The 15,367-nt window shown below is 38.0% G+C and overlaps 1 non-coding gene across 1 annotated transcript; it reads left to right on the top strand.

The window, feature by feature from the left end:
• The first annotated feature begins 2,187 nt into the window (after window positions 1-2,187).
• On the top strand, window positions 2,188-2,259 carry trnac-gca (transfer RNA cysteine (anticodon GCA)). Its single transcript has one exon. It is a non-coding gene; the product is annotated as a tRNA-Cys (tRNA).
• The last annotated feature ends 13,108 nt before the right edge of the window (window positions 2,260-15,367 follow it).

The raw sequence follows: 15,367 nt of genomic DNA, 5'->3' as shown, positions 1-15,367 counted from the left end.
ACCATTTTACACATATTAGTGGATTTGTTTACTTGGAATAGCATAATATGCTATAGACATGCTAAGTCTTGTGATTGGGCAGCTTGCTAGCTAGTGTAAATAATAAATTATAGATTAATGTTATCTACTGAGAGAGCTTGTCTGTTTGTTGTAATTATTACACAATTGTTTGGTTCAGTTGATGTAAATATAATGTTTAGTTAGCCTGCTAGCAAACTTGCCTACTGGTGCTAATGCTAAACTCCTGAACCAAGCTGATGAGCTCGGCTAACGAGAATTTATTTCCACATTATAATATTTACCCCATCAAACAGATCACTTTTCCCAACCCTGAGTACTGGTTTCACACTAAATCATGATTAGACTAGTGATTATCCAGTTAGCGCCCCAAAGGACTTGGTTACAGATGTATGTTATCTAGCTAGCGAACCTCGCTAATCATTTCATTTACACAATATCATATAGAGTGTAAAGCTTGCTGAACTCGGGTGAAGGTTTTAATAATTATTCCGTATAATATTTAGATAGATTTCGGATGATGGACTGGGACAGGAGGTTTTTGAGACTTTAATCAGTCACCATGTACGGTGAATTTACACAAACTAATGCTAACTAATGCTAATATTTGTCTGTTTATTCTCAGCGTAACTAGTTTACAAAGTCACAGGTTCATTAACGTTTCGGCATTAAAAAGGAAATTTTTGTTTTTTTACTTCTCCCTTTAAAAAAAAAAAATCAAAATCCTCTATTTCTGGGTGTAGGTGAAAAAAACACTGGTTTATCTACACTGTTAGCAAGCCTGGATAATTAACTTGGTAGCATCATTAAGATAAATATCGTAATGAGTAATGCAAACCTTTTAACCGGTAAACAAACCTTTCCTTTATTTTACTCAAGCTGTTTTTACTGTAAGGAACGTGACAGAATGTTAGATGTGTTATTATGAAACTGTGATGAGAAGAAGCACTTATGATGGGGCGGCAGGAGGAAATGTACAGTACATCATCTTTTTTGGAGAACAGGACATGTTTAGGCTTACATCCTGCTTCGTGTTAAGGTGTAAATTAAGTAGCCATCTAGAACACCATAAGTGAATTACAGAGATTTTTTTGTTTTTTACGTTTTAACAGGATGCAGTTGGCGTACAGCTGGCCTCCGTGGCTCCGATTCGGTTCCTGAGGACTCCTTCTCATCGGGACTCCATCAAAGCAGAGCTCTCCGGGTCCTGTGTAAGCTTATGAATGCCTGTGTAACATGACAGCTGTTTAAATCTGAAAGACTTTGATAATAGAGAACTCCATTAGGGCTCCATTATGTAAAGTTAATTTCTTTTTGTAACTTTTCTGCTCTCTGCAGGCCTACCACTACAACCTCGTGGACGTGTTTTACGAGCTGCTTCTCTGCGGATACTTCACGAAGGGCTTAACGCCTCAGCCAGTAAGCGTCTTATCGGGAGATTTAAAAGCGATGCTTGAATGTAGTTTGAGAACAGGATCTATTTTATTTCATTTTGTTTTCCCATATTTTAAACCCTGGCATTAACGGAGCTTGTCACTGGTCACTATGGTTACCGTGTCCTGCGGGGAGAAAGAGCTCCTTCTGACAACACTCAGCCCCTCACCTCAACGTGGTGAATTTACAAAGATGGGTAAATTGTCGCCTTGAAGGGATGCTCTTGGATTGCAAAGATGCTCAAATAGTCTTTGGCTTTCAAGGGGTGACTGATTTTTGTTAAGTCTGCTATGAACAAATTCCACACACTCTGCACCAACAAGGACTGTCTTCACAATATATTGCCCTGATCATTATACCACGTCTACCAGCAGGGATTGTTTTCATTGTAACAAATAATTCCCACACCAGTAGACCACCTAGACCAGTTAACACTCTTTTCATTGGGACCAAGCAGAGTGCGTGTTAGAGAATTTTACTGTGGATCAGAAGGCCCCCTGGATGAATCCGCGTACCCCTGCCTGACTCTGCTGATTCAGGTATCCTTAACTGGTTAACAGTTTACAACATTAAAAGTCGTCTGGAAATGACCAAGCCTACAAATGATGTCATGTGTAGATAATCCCATGGCAGTAGGAAACTGCGGATTGACTTTTAATCTATGAATCCTTGGTCCAATATTAAAATGACATCCATTTAGAACACACCTGTTGTCAGATGATATCACTTACCTGTGAGGGTATAGCTCAGTGGTAGAGCATTTGACTGCAGATCAAGAGGTCCCTGGTTCAAATCCAGGTACCCCCTGCTGGGCTTGCTTTGCAGTACCTTTAACCCTCTGGGGTTTGAGGCCTTTTTGAAGACCTGCAGTGAATCTGGGCCCTTCTTAAATTTGTGTAAATTTCAAATCTTTACCAATGTAGTATCTAATACATTTCAACTTTACATAGAGCACAAACTGGGCTTTCATAATATGGCTGATGTAAGTATGTTAGATTCATGTGTGACTTTTAAGCTTATGTCAAATTATACATACACGAAAATAGAATTTTGAACTCTAGCAGAAAAACAGTGAAAATGGAGAATAAACAAACCTTGCAGATTGTTTTGAACACAGGACTGAGTTCATGAAAGTCTTGGGTGTGGGCCCATAGAAAAACAGCTAAATTATAACACTCAGAAAGACCTTTTATTTGGGGTAAAGTGACTGATGTGCCTAACTTTTTTGAACAGAGCCTCTGTTTCACTGAATAATCAATGACTATTCATGAATATGTAAGACCTATTGACACCTGGCTCAGGTGACACCAGGTTTCCCCAGGACTCCTATTGATGTCTCAGCTGTTTGCACCTATACATTCAGATCCCTCCTACAAAATCAGGGTACACTGAGGCCAGGTTTTGTTGAGAGAAACAAAAAATAAACCATGGTTCTGAAATTTTCATTGAAATGCAATTCTTTTAGAACATTTGCTAAAAGGCATATTCACAACCACATTGAAGCCATTCACAGACAACTATGTTGTTTTTCTGTGGTACTATTATTGATTTTACATTTCGTCTGCTTAGCAAAAGTTGCCACTGTTTATAACTGAAATAAAGCTGTTCACATCGGTGCGCACTTTCTGACTTTCTGACAGCTTTATTTCAGTAATTATATACTCAGATCACAAAGAGTGGAAACTTTTGCAAAGCAGACGAAATGTAACATCATAATAAAATCATGGTACTCTAGAAAAACAACATAGCACAAATATATGCTGCCTTTTCCAAACTGAAAGCACGCGCCGATGTGAGCAGCTTTATTTCAGTCATAAATTCACAACCACATTCCAGACATTCACGGTGAAATAATTATTCGATGCTGGACACAAACAACGATATGGAAGATTTTTTTTGGTTTGTTTCTTCATTCAAGCCCCTTTTTCTGTTAGACACGGGCAGGCATTAGCACATCACTCCCCCCAAACAACACAGCAATTAGCATTTACTTCCATCTGAATAGAGTCGTTTACATAAATCTTGCATGTGACTGGAGCGCTAAGTATGGGGGCGGGGCTCCGGTGAGTGTTTGAGAAGAGAATTTGACATACACTATATTGCCAAAAGTATTTGCTCACCCATCCAAATAATCAGAATCAGGTGTTCCAATCACTTCCATGGTCACAGGTGTATAAAATCAAGCACCTAGGCATGCAGACTGTTTTTACAAACATTTGTGAAAGAATGGGTCGCTCTCAGGAGCTCAGTGAATTCCAGTGTGGAACTGTGATGGATCTGGAACTGGATGCCACCTGTGCAACAAATCCAGTCGTGAAATTTCCTCGCTCCTAAATATGCCACAGTCAACTGTCAGCTGTATTATAAGAACGTGGAAGTGTTTGGGAACGACAGCAACTCAGCCACGAAGTGGTAGGCCACGTAAACTGACGGAGCGGGGTCAGCGGATGCTGAGGCGCATAGTGCGAAGAGGTCGCCAACTTTCTGCAGAGTCAATCGCTACAGACCTCCAAACTTCATGTGGCCTTCAGATTAGCTCAAGAACAGTGCGCAGAGAGCTTCATGGAATGGGTTTCCATGGCTGAGCAGCTGCATCCAAGCCATACATCACCAAGTGCAATGCAAAGCGTCGGATGCAGTGGTGTAAAGGTCGTCGCCACTGGACTCTAGAGCAGTGGAGACGCATTCTCTGGAGTGACGAATCGCGCTTCTCCATCTGGCAATCTGATGGACGAGTCTGGGTTTGGCGGTTGCCAGGAGAATGGTACTTGTCTGACTGCATTGTGCCAAGTGTAAAGTTTGGTGGAGGGGGGATTATGGTGTGGGGTTGTTTTTCAGGAGCTGGGCTTGGCCCCTTAGTTCCAGTGAAAGGAACTCTGAATGCTTCAGCATACCAAGACATTTTGGACAATTCCATGCTCCCAACTTTGTGGGAACAGTTTGGAGCTGGCCCCTTCCATTTCCAACATGACTGTGCACCAGTGCACAAAGCAAGGTCCATAAAGACATGGATGACAGAGTCTGGTGTGGATGAACTTGACTGGCCTGCACAGAGTCCTGACCTCAACCCGATAGAACACCTTTGGGATGAATTAGAGCGGAGACTGAGAGCCAGGCCTTCTCGTCCAACATCAGTGTGTGACCTCACAAATGCGCTTCTGGAAGAATGATCAAAAATTCCCATAAACACACTCCTAAACCTTGTGGACAGCCTTCCCAGAAGAGTTGAAGCTGTTATAGCTGCAAAGGGTGGACCGACGTCATATTGAACCCTATGGATTAGGAATGGGATGTCACTTAAGTTCATATGCGAGTCAAGGCAGGTGAGCGAATACTTTTGGCAATATAGTGTACCTTTGTTTTTTTTATTTTTAACAGTAATTTAATAACAAACATTTATTTGGCAATAACCTTTTTGGAAAGACAACCGTCTACCGTTTGTGTGCATATGTTTTTCTGGGTTGCTACAATATAATTTCATTTACAAAAACACTTTCAAAGAGAAAAAAGTGATTGGCATCGTCAACAATGCCGTCAACCCCAGAGGGTTGAATCGCTCAACCTGTCCGTCTGACTGAGGTCAGAAAGGTGTTGTGCGGGTTTTGTCAATGTCTAGCAACTCACACATGCTCTGGAAGACCTCCGATTCAAAATTGGTGTCTTGGTCACTATGGAGTGTAAGTGGTGCCCCATAACGGCAGACCCATGTACATGTGCGACACCAAAGTAAAACATCTTCTCGCATTTGGTACCAACAATACCTGGTCCACAACCAAGACAGTGTTCACTCCACACCAAAATGTCCACCCACTGGCTTCTTGTGCATCTGGCACATTACATCTTCCCAGAAAACTCGCGGCAGGATTATCTGGGGACAAAACTCAGGGCCCTCATTGAGGTACAGTCTTTGCCAGTAGGCTTCAGTAGGCTTTTGTTGCTGGGCCATAGGGGGACTCATACTCCCAGGAAGGTCATTCATTGCCTTCCTCCATCCACCTCTTGATGGTAGCAATTTCCAGATCGGCTGTCTGAGCAGAACGCAGTTTGTCGGTAGTCCACCCAGAGAATGGAAGGGTACTGGCAGTAATGGCAGGTTGTACTACCCCCACTGGACAAAACTCTGGGGTAATGGCTGCAGGTTCATCATGTATAGGTTTGCCATCAAGGTCACACTGGACCGCTTGGTGACAGAGCTGAGGGCTACTCAAGGTGGGATTCTTAAGGTTACATGGGCAAGTTGAATGGCATGGCCACTGGGAAAGCACATCAGCGTTTTCGTGACAGTGCCCAGGGTGATGAACAACTTTGAAATCATACTACCCAAGCTTCTCGAGCCATCTGGCCAAATGTCCCTCTGGTTCTCTCATCCTCAGGAGCCACTGTAAGCTACTATGGTCTGTGCGTACAGTGAAGGATCTGCCCAGCAGGTACTGATGAAAATGTGCTGTAAACTCCACCACAGCTAAAAGTTCTCTACGCGTGGTGCAGTAATTCTGTTCAGTTGGCGTCAGACTCCGACTCCCATATGCTAGTACACGTTCTTCCCCTTGCTGTAATTGAGAAAGCACAGCTCTGATTCCGAAATTGCTAGCATCTGTGTCCAGAACAAGATCACCACTGTCCATAGGGTAGCCAAGGATGGGGATGGTAGTGAGCAGCTTCTTTCTTACTCATCAAACGCCTGTTGGCTCTCAGGGGTCCAGTGAAATCGGGCATGTTTCCTCAACAGGTTGTGAAGGGGCTTTGCAACTGCAGCAAAATCTTTGACAAACCGCCTGTAGTAGGATGCGAGACCCACAAACTGTCGAACTTCGTGAACAGTCACGGGCTGTGGCCATTCTCAATTTTTCTGCACTTTCTCGGCGACTATACCATGCTCTGAGATGACGTGGCCAAGGTAGACCACCTGGCAGCAGAAGAGACAACATTTGGTGGGTTTCAGCTTCAGGTTCGCTTGGCGCAGCCTTTTGAACACCTGTGCCAGCCACTGGAGCATTTCCTTTACATTCCTGCCCAGGACGATGATGTTGTCTAGGTATACCAGGCAGATTTCCCACTGCCTTCCAGCCAAGACACGGTCCATTAATCGCTGGAACGTTGCCGGAGCATTGCAAAGGCCAAACAGCATGATGTTCCACTCAAACAGTTCCTTCCTGCTGTAGAACGCAGCTGCCTGTCTCACCTGTGGGGTCAACTCCACATGCCAGTACCCGGAAGCAAGGTCCAATGTGCTAAACCATTTTGCTGTGGACCGTGTGTCTAGTGTGTCTTGGATTCTTGGGATCAGATAGGCGTCTTTTACAGTGCGCTCGTTTAGTGCCCTGTAGTCTACACATAGTCGGTATGTTTGATCTTTCTTTCGTACCATTACAATGGGTGAAGCCCAGCAGCTATTACTTTGGGAGGCTAAACCAGCATCTAGACTCTGTTGGATCTGCTCATCTTCACTTTCCGGTTTTTCAAATGCCATTCGACGCAGTTGCTGGTGAACCAGGCTGGATTTTAATGTCATGTTGGTACATGCCATCTTCAGTGTATATTGCAATAAAAAGACTACTGATGGCTCAGTAACAATGAGGAAATCTCCAGAACTATGGATTGAGTTTTAGGCTTTGCAGGATATAAGAATTAGACTCACATGCTTTGTCACTTCTGTTGTGATGGAGTATATCTGTGTAATTTAACACTGCATTGTTTTGTCGCTTCATTTTATATGCCATGTATACTTTCATTTGTTTGTATTAAAGCTTTACACAGGAAACCTGCTCTCCACATAACATTATCTCTACAGATGGTATAACCACAACAGACCAGTCACTAGAACTGCCTTATTTATCAGTGCATCATTTGTTTTCTGCTCTTGTGCACAGTGTTCAGTGGGAGAAAGTTCAATTCAATTTAGTTTTCTTTATTTAATCCTCTGATATGACAGAAAGTATATCATGTGAATTGATAGATTTTTTAAATCCAATACAGTTTAAATGTTGAGATTTATGGCTGTTTTCAACAATTGTTTCCTGTTTGGTTTTACTTTTTGGTTTATTACACTGCAAACCCCGGCAAGTTAAGATAACTCAAAAGTTTTGAGGTAATAAGTTTCCTCAATTTTTTATAAGTAGATAAACTTAATTGTTTTAAATTAAGTACACTTAATACATAAGAACAGATTAAATCAAAATTATTTATTTGAATAAACTTTTTTTGTTCATAATAAATAAGCTCAATTAATTAAATTTATCGAAAATTAAAGATATTACGTTTGTTATATATTTTTAAGTATTCAATACTTACAGTTTTTAATTCCCTAAAAATAAAATTTTCATTAATTAAAAGTAAAAAAAACTTAAGAAATATTACCTCAAAATTTACATTCAATAACAAAATCTCATTCTTAAACATTAGAAATGAAGAGACTTTTCAACTCCATATGCAGAAGCAAATGTTTTACTTTGCAGTAGGAATTCAATATTTCAATCAAAAGGAGCATTCAATCTTCATGAATTAACATCTTGTCATTAGCTTTTGAAAAAAATAAATAAATAAAGTGACACAATATGTAGAAATTCTGGAAATATACAACAGAATAGTTTTCTGCCCTTAAACAAAAATAAATACACATGAACACAAAAAAATCTGTTTTCTGAAAACTTTGAAAACCTGAGCTCAGTTACAATATACCGTAACTGTATTAGTCAAAACAAGTGAAATAATAATCGATGAGTAAAAATCTCTTACTCAGTTTTTTTTCCTGTGTCATGGAATATTTCAAAACTTCTATATTTCAAATCTTCAAATATTTAAACAGAACATTGCCATATTAGTCACAACTGGAAAAAAGAAAAAGAAAGAAAGAAAATGAAGTGTACAGGGATCGTACATTCACATCTCTTACTCCTTTATCAGTAGATCATTTTAAAGGCTTAGCAATCGGGGTGCTAGTGGCTTTGAGTCATCTAAGCCCAGTAACACTTTTTGAATGAAGTTGAAGGTGTGAGTCAGCTCTTTTGGATAATCCAGATGTAATGCATATATCATACCAAATATCAAAAGAAAAGAATCAGACATCCTGGAAATGTCCCTCAGAATAATGTCACCTTCCAGCACAATAACGATCCCAGCAGGGTCAAACTGAACAGTGGACCTTGAGTCTCCATTCACCATGCTTAGAAGAGCTACAGCTGAATCTGCAATGTCTGGCTCTTCCATCTCTTCAGTCTAAAAAAACATGAGGGAACTTCATGAACATAAGCAGATAAATAATTTTATAAGTCATATGAGATATATAAAACCTACATTCCACGTCTTGAAAAAGACAGAGTCATCTTCACGCAAGTAAACAGGGAGAGCTCGAAGTGCAGATGTACGTCTGTTATTGATATCAAAGTGCTCCTGTAAAATAAGTATTAGAGGTGCAAAAGAACAGAGAAAAAATAGTGATAAAGGACAGGTGACAATGGGAAATACATTTAAAGTGACACAATTCAAAGCTTGCAGTGTTTCCTTATGAAGTGAAACTTGTGACCATTAACCAATTAACATACTATGATTGTAATTAACATTTAAATTTACCTGAAGATCATAGGCATTAAATATGCTTCTCAATGCTTCTGCTATCTTGCCAGTGCGGGCAGCCTTCTGCCTGTAGACGAGGAGTATGTTTGTCCAGCTCTGCATAGAACCTGTTCTTCAAGTTGATATTCGTTATTCTATGAAATTCTGCAGAAATCTGCAAGCAAGCATAGAGACAAAACAATTCTTATATGGGCATATCACCATTTCATGAGTTTTCAAATGCCCTCTTAAATGGCCGAAGAGAGTTTTCTCTGAAAAAGGTTGCTTGCACCCACATAAAGGACATTTGTACACCAGCTGGACTCCTGGACATGCATGCATCTTATCCTTCTCATTATGAAATCGTGATACATGAATTTTCAGTGCACTGAATGAAACAAATGTGCAAATGCATGAGTCACAGAGACAAGGTAAAGGGCTAAGCTTTGAAAAATGGCTATGTTGTAATCCACAATGCCTAAGTAACTGTGCTCGGGTAAGTGACGAGTAATCACATAACTTGCATTTCCAATCCATCATTCAGATCCAAATCATGAAAATGACCAGAGACAAGAACACAATAAGTTATGCCAACCTCAGAAATCAACTGGAGTTTTATAATTTGCTTTTGGTCGTTAGCAATATATATTCACCGACGAATTTTAATTTTACTCAGTATGCTCTGGCCTTACAACCCGAACATAAATTAATATAATGTCAAAGATATACAAAAACGAGGTACATTTGGCATGATTACAACTAATTTAATTCCAAACATCGGTAAAAGTAGGAGTGAACAAAATCATTGACCTTTTTTTCCTGGAACTGAAAAGCTTCAAGACGAGTAACCGCGATAACCAACAGGGCCACAGTGTCAGCAAATATAACAAGTCTACCCCTAAATCATGGTTAAATTTAGTTCACCCATAATACACAGCTAACTAAAATAACATTACAACATGTAAACTGTTCCTGATAATACAAATAATCTAGGTCTATTAGTAAGAATGTTTTGTAAAGTAATTACCAGATTATAACTGCTAAACCACCCGCAGCAACCACGGAAACGATGGCCAATATTATTTCCAGAGAAACGTGTTGAGGCAATGACTCCTGCAGGACCGACCGTTAAAAAATGGCGGGTTTCCAAATTCAAATACGCGTGCGCGTTTTCAAATGTAAATCCGCTGTTAATTATAGTACTTTATGTAAAACAATAAATAATCTGACACGGCACGGTAGTCTAAATGTTTCTCTCTTTCTATAGTACTATAGAGATTTTTTACCTATATGTTTTAAAATTTAAATAAATTGCATTTGCAATTCAAGACTCTTCTTCTTCGCATTATTTTATTAAATAGAATGCCATAATGCAACCCGTGGATTAAAGACAATTATTCTCTGTTTTTAATAATAATAATAATAATAATAATAATAATAATAATAATAATAACAAGTCTGGTAATGAGATTACATCATTTCGAAGTTATAATTAAAATTTTTGAGTTGAATGACTTCAGCTATTTTATTTGAGTTATTGGAGGTCAAAACACTTAAAAGTTTTGAGATGAATGAACTGTTAAACAACTTTAAGTACAATTAACTTATTTTTAAAGAGTTCGTTATACTGTTAGGGAATACAGTGTAATAAATAACTAAAATTACTAATGAATAAATTTTTGCTTCTCATTTAGAAATGTTATTGTTTTTATATAAAAAATACAAAAACATTAATATGCACAAAAACAAACTCTGCAGCATTTCAGATAGAAATACATTGGGAATTATAAATCCATCACACACTACCCAGTGCTGTAAATGAAATGTAAATATTAGATCTAATATAAAACAATGTGTGGATGTCTAGAAAAAAATGAACCATGTCAAGTGTATATACATGTATACATATGAATATATAAAGGGATGTAGTTTCTTTACAGTTTATATGATTTATTGTAACAAATGTTTATTTATCTATTCAGACAGTCATTATGCATGTAAACACAACTGCATGTTACTTTGCTGCATGTGAGCTAAGGCAATGTCCTTTTACAAAACACTGAGTCATGATTGAGTATGATTGTATAAACAGATGAAATGGATGAAAAAGAAAACTCTCAGTGGAATTTGCTTTCCGTTTGTTTTATGATCATATTTGACCTGATTATAATACTAGTACTCGTGCTTTATTGACAACATATTTTCATCAGCCAACATTTTTTAGGCTGCAGTTGGAGGACAATAAGCAGCTTCTTATATTGTTTATGGGGTAGAGAGGGTTTGTATGTACTTATACATGATTATACATACATAGCTATAACTGATGTTAGCAGGTCATTTATATTATTCATTACTTTATTTTCATATTAAATAAAATGTTTCTTTGCAACAGTGAATGTAGATATAAATCTGTCATTTATATAAGAGAGCTCTGAACTGACAAAACAATGCTACTTATCCACCCTGTTATAACAGCTGTTATTAATATCAATAAGTCCATATTAACATGACATACTAATTTCCATTTGAATGTTTTTAAGTGATTCATATCGTATGTGTATATTCATATGTAAACAAGATACAGACCAATACATCTGAAATGTATTTATGTGTTTAAACAGTTTAATAAGAGAAGCTCTGAGGAAGCATACTACAGAATATATGAGCACTTGTGTGGAAAAGAATTGTGTGTAATAGAGAAAATGTATTCAGTCATGGCTGTTGTGTACATTCACATTGTATTATCTAACTGCAAATGAGTGAGAAAAGAACAAAAATAACTGTGATTATTCAGCTATAGTGGAATAATGTTGTATTGTGTTGGTGTCTCAGTTCACCAGTGTTGTGATGATCTGTATAAAGTTATGCTCCAACTGCATCACTTCCTGGGTGTGTCCTTCTAGAGACGTGTAAAGTTCAGCACATACAGCACTATTATACAGAATCCTCACAGAGCTGTGTTCAGAAATGGATCAACTATACAACTTACTGTACATAGTGAGATACATACCACTGATTCTCACTCTAGTTACAGGTCATTTTCATCAATTCATCAATTTACTATTGGAATTAACTAAATTCATGATCTATAGAATTAACGTAATTTAATGTTTTACATTATTTTTGGGGTATGTTGGATATTACACAAAAATATTTTTAGAATGTTTTGATATCTGTATTATATCTTTATCAATATTCTCCTGTATAACAGGCAGTTTCACAGATAAAATTTGGCCAAAAGATGAAGATGCCAATATTGTAATGAAGGAAACAGACACTGTTACTCTGAACTGTTCATATGAATCAAGCAGTGATAGCATTCGGCTTTACTGGTACAGACAATATCCTAACAGCGCACCACAGTTTTTACTGCTTAAAGGCGCGAGGTCAAGAGATTATGAAGAGCACAACCCCTCTGGCTCTCAATTCAATGCAGAAACATCCAGAGACTCTACTAAACTTACTATCAAAGATCTGCAGATCTCAGATTCTGCACTCTATCACTGTGCTCTTAGAGTAGTAGCACAGTGATACAGAGTCACTGAGAGACTGTACAAAAAACTATGAAATAATTCATTTGAAGTTCAACGTTAAATATCAAAAATACTTCCTTTACCAACTTATCAGTTAACCACAGACACAAAAGACATTTGTGGTAACATATGCAGCTGAAGAAAGAGAATAAAATAAAGAGGCACTGTGTCACTTGTTGCTGGTGTGTAATGTTTTATATTCATTGTACTTTGCTGGCCAGTTTTTCCCATGATTCATTTAAATTATATATAAATTATATTCATTTACATGTATAAAAACAAACTAAGATTTGTCGTCAACAATTCACAACATTCAGAAGTGTCTAAATCAAGAGGTGTAGTATAATCTAGTGAAAAAAAATATTTTCTAAGTTAAAATAACATTGTCAATCGCTCAGTGTGATGCAGTAATTACAACTAAAACATTACATCTAATATACCCTGGCATCACTCTGCCCCCTGGTGAGACATATTCTGATCAACAGTGTCAGCTGCAGGAAGTGTGGAGCTCCACAGGCTATGACAGTAAACTCCTTCAGCTTTATCTTTCAGCAAATTACCATCTCTATCATGCTGCTCTTTAATCTTTTACTGTTAATGCTTCTTTTAGGTATGTTCATCTTAATATTAGTTCTTATGACCAAGTTGGGACATGAAGTGTGAGAAATAGCACAGGGTTATATATATAGGAGGTAGAACAGAACATGTATGTGATGCCCCAGAGTTAACAGGAACGAGTCACAACACAGCAGTGAGTTAAGGTGATATATTGTGATGTAGTGATATGTACAGCACAGTGAACTGGGAAGACTTCAGGGTGGACCAAGACCAAAAATAACAAAACAGAAACAAACTGAGATTAGCTATCTGACCTAAACAAAAAAAAGAAAAAAGAAATGAACATCTCCAACAAAAATGGCAGTCATAGCCCTCGTGCCAGTGAATACATACAATGTCTCAATATTTACATGTGCAAAGAAAGATTATATACACAAGGCAGCAACGATTAACAAGAAGCAGATCAAACTTGTAGTCAAGGCAGGCAAAGGTCAAAATCAGAACAGTAAAACACAACACTGAATCTCTACACACACGCAAGCACAACACACCAAGTGAGCATTGAAGTTGGGGTTACTGGCTTCCATCCCAGCCTTGGCAGAAGTGTTAACTGCTGGAGCTGAAGCAGTAAGGAGGGCTAGAGTACAGAGGGGACCAACCTGAAGGACTAAACACATATAAGACAGAATATACAACACAACCTCACAGGATGTAACACTTCATATTAGTTCCAAGATGTTTTCATATTTCATTTACTTATTAAAAAAATCATTTCTCTTTTTAGCACAGGGAGCACATCAATTCAAATGACTGAGCATCTTATATGCATTTTGGTGAGAGGCTTCATGTGGATTAGAGCTGACCTATTGACCTATTTAGAAGATGGGACATTTAACCAACAGAACATAATTCCCAGGCTGTGACACAGATATGTTAATATGATGAATTACAATTTGCATTAATATGTGTATCATTACATAACTAAAATCCACAAAGAGTTCATTCATTAATCTTCAGTAAACACCTGACCAGGATCAAGGTGATGGTGATAGGGTCACTGTCACTATATTTAGTAAAAATCAGCCTTAAAAGATGTAAACACCTTTCAATAAATTCTATTATGAAAATTCATGTGACAGAGCTGACATGACTATGAGTAAGTAAAAGTGGGTGGAGCTAGATGTGGTAAGATACAGTTTAGAAAGTTTCACAGAGATCCTGCCATTTATACCTACTGCAAGAGAGACACAACAGTCATGTTACTCTTCTTTATTTTCATAGTTGTTAAAAACATTGGTAAGTCATTTATATTATACACAAACTTTAGGTGAATGTTGGAGATTTGACCTGATACCTAAACATGATTCAGTTAAAAAATTAACACCCTCAGGTAATGAAAGTAGAAACGTTTATGTTGTTGTAATGTTTTACAGCAGGTGCTGTTGACAGCAGCATTACACCAGAACAAACCATCATATCTTCAAGTGAAGGCAGCAACATCACACTGACCTGCACATATGATGACTCAGCTTACTATCTCCACTGGTATCGACAAAAACCTCAATCAGAACCAGAATATCTCCTGCAGATTCATAAATCCTCAGATAGTGTCACTAAATCTGAACATGACCCACGACTATCCATCAAACTTCGTAAAAATAAAAAGAAAGTAGATCTGGAGATCTTTCCTGCTGCAGTATCAGACTCTGCACTGTACTACTGCACCATGGAGCCCACAGTGACACAAAACTCAAACAGACTGTACAAAAAGTCAAGCTGCATGTTTTTCTCAGCAGGGGGAGATGTTTACCTGTTTCATTCAAATACAGGACTTTCTTAATTCTCAGACTTTGATGTTGATTTGCTTTGAAATCCAATAATATCCAATTACATATGTTGGTAATGCTTATTAGTTGAATAATCAGAAAACAAATCCTCTAAAAATAAATGTTAATCTTTAATCAAAAAGAATGATTTCTGCTAAGATTCATGCTGTTGTTCTCCTGATGTAATAATAAGTAGGTAACACAATTTCAATAAACATACATATATACACTACTCACAAAAAGTTAAGGATATTCGGCTTTCGGGTGAAATTTCAGGATGCACCTAAAATGCACTATAACCTTTCCAGGTGAACTTAATTTGACCTTCTCTACACTTTTGAATGCACATGTCCAACTGTTCAGTGTTTCAGTACTTTTTGCAGAACTTGCTGTTCTCTAACAAGGTGCTTAACGGCAAAATTCACAACTGGTGTTTGATCCATGAAT

Source organism: Hemibagrus wyckioides, unplaced genomic scaffold (genome assembly GCF_019097595.1).
Source record: "Hemibagrus wyckioides isolate EC202008001 unplaced genomic scaffold, SWU_Hwy_1.0 Contig12, whole genome shotgun sequence".
Classification (NCBI taxonomy): domain Eukaryota; kingdom Metazoa; phylum Chordata; class Actinopteri; order Siluriformes; family Bagridae; genus Hemibagrus; species Hemibagrus wyckioides.
The sequence above is the reverse complement of the archived record's forward strand: the minus strand, read 5'-3'. Positions and strand labels throughout refer to the sequence as shown.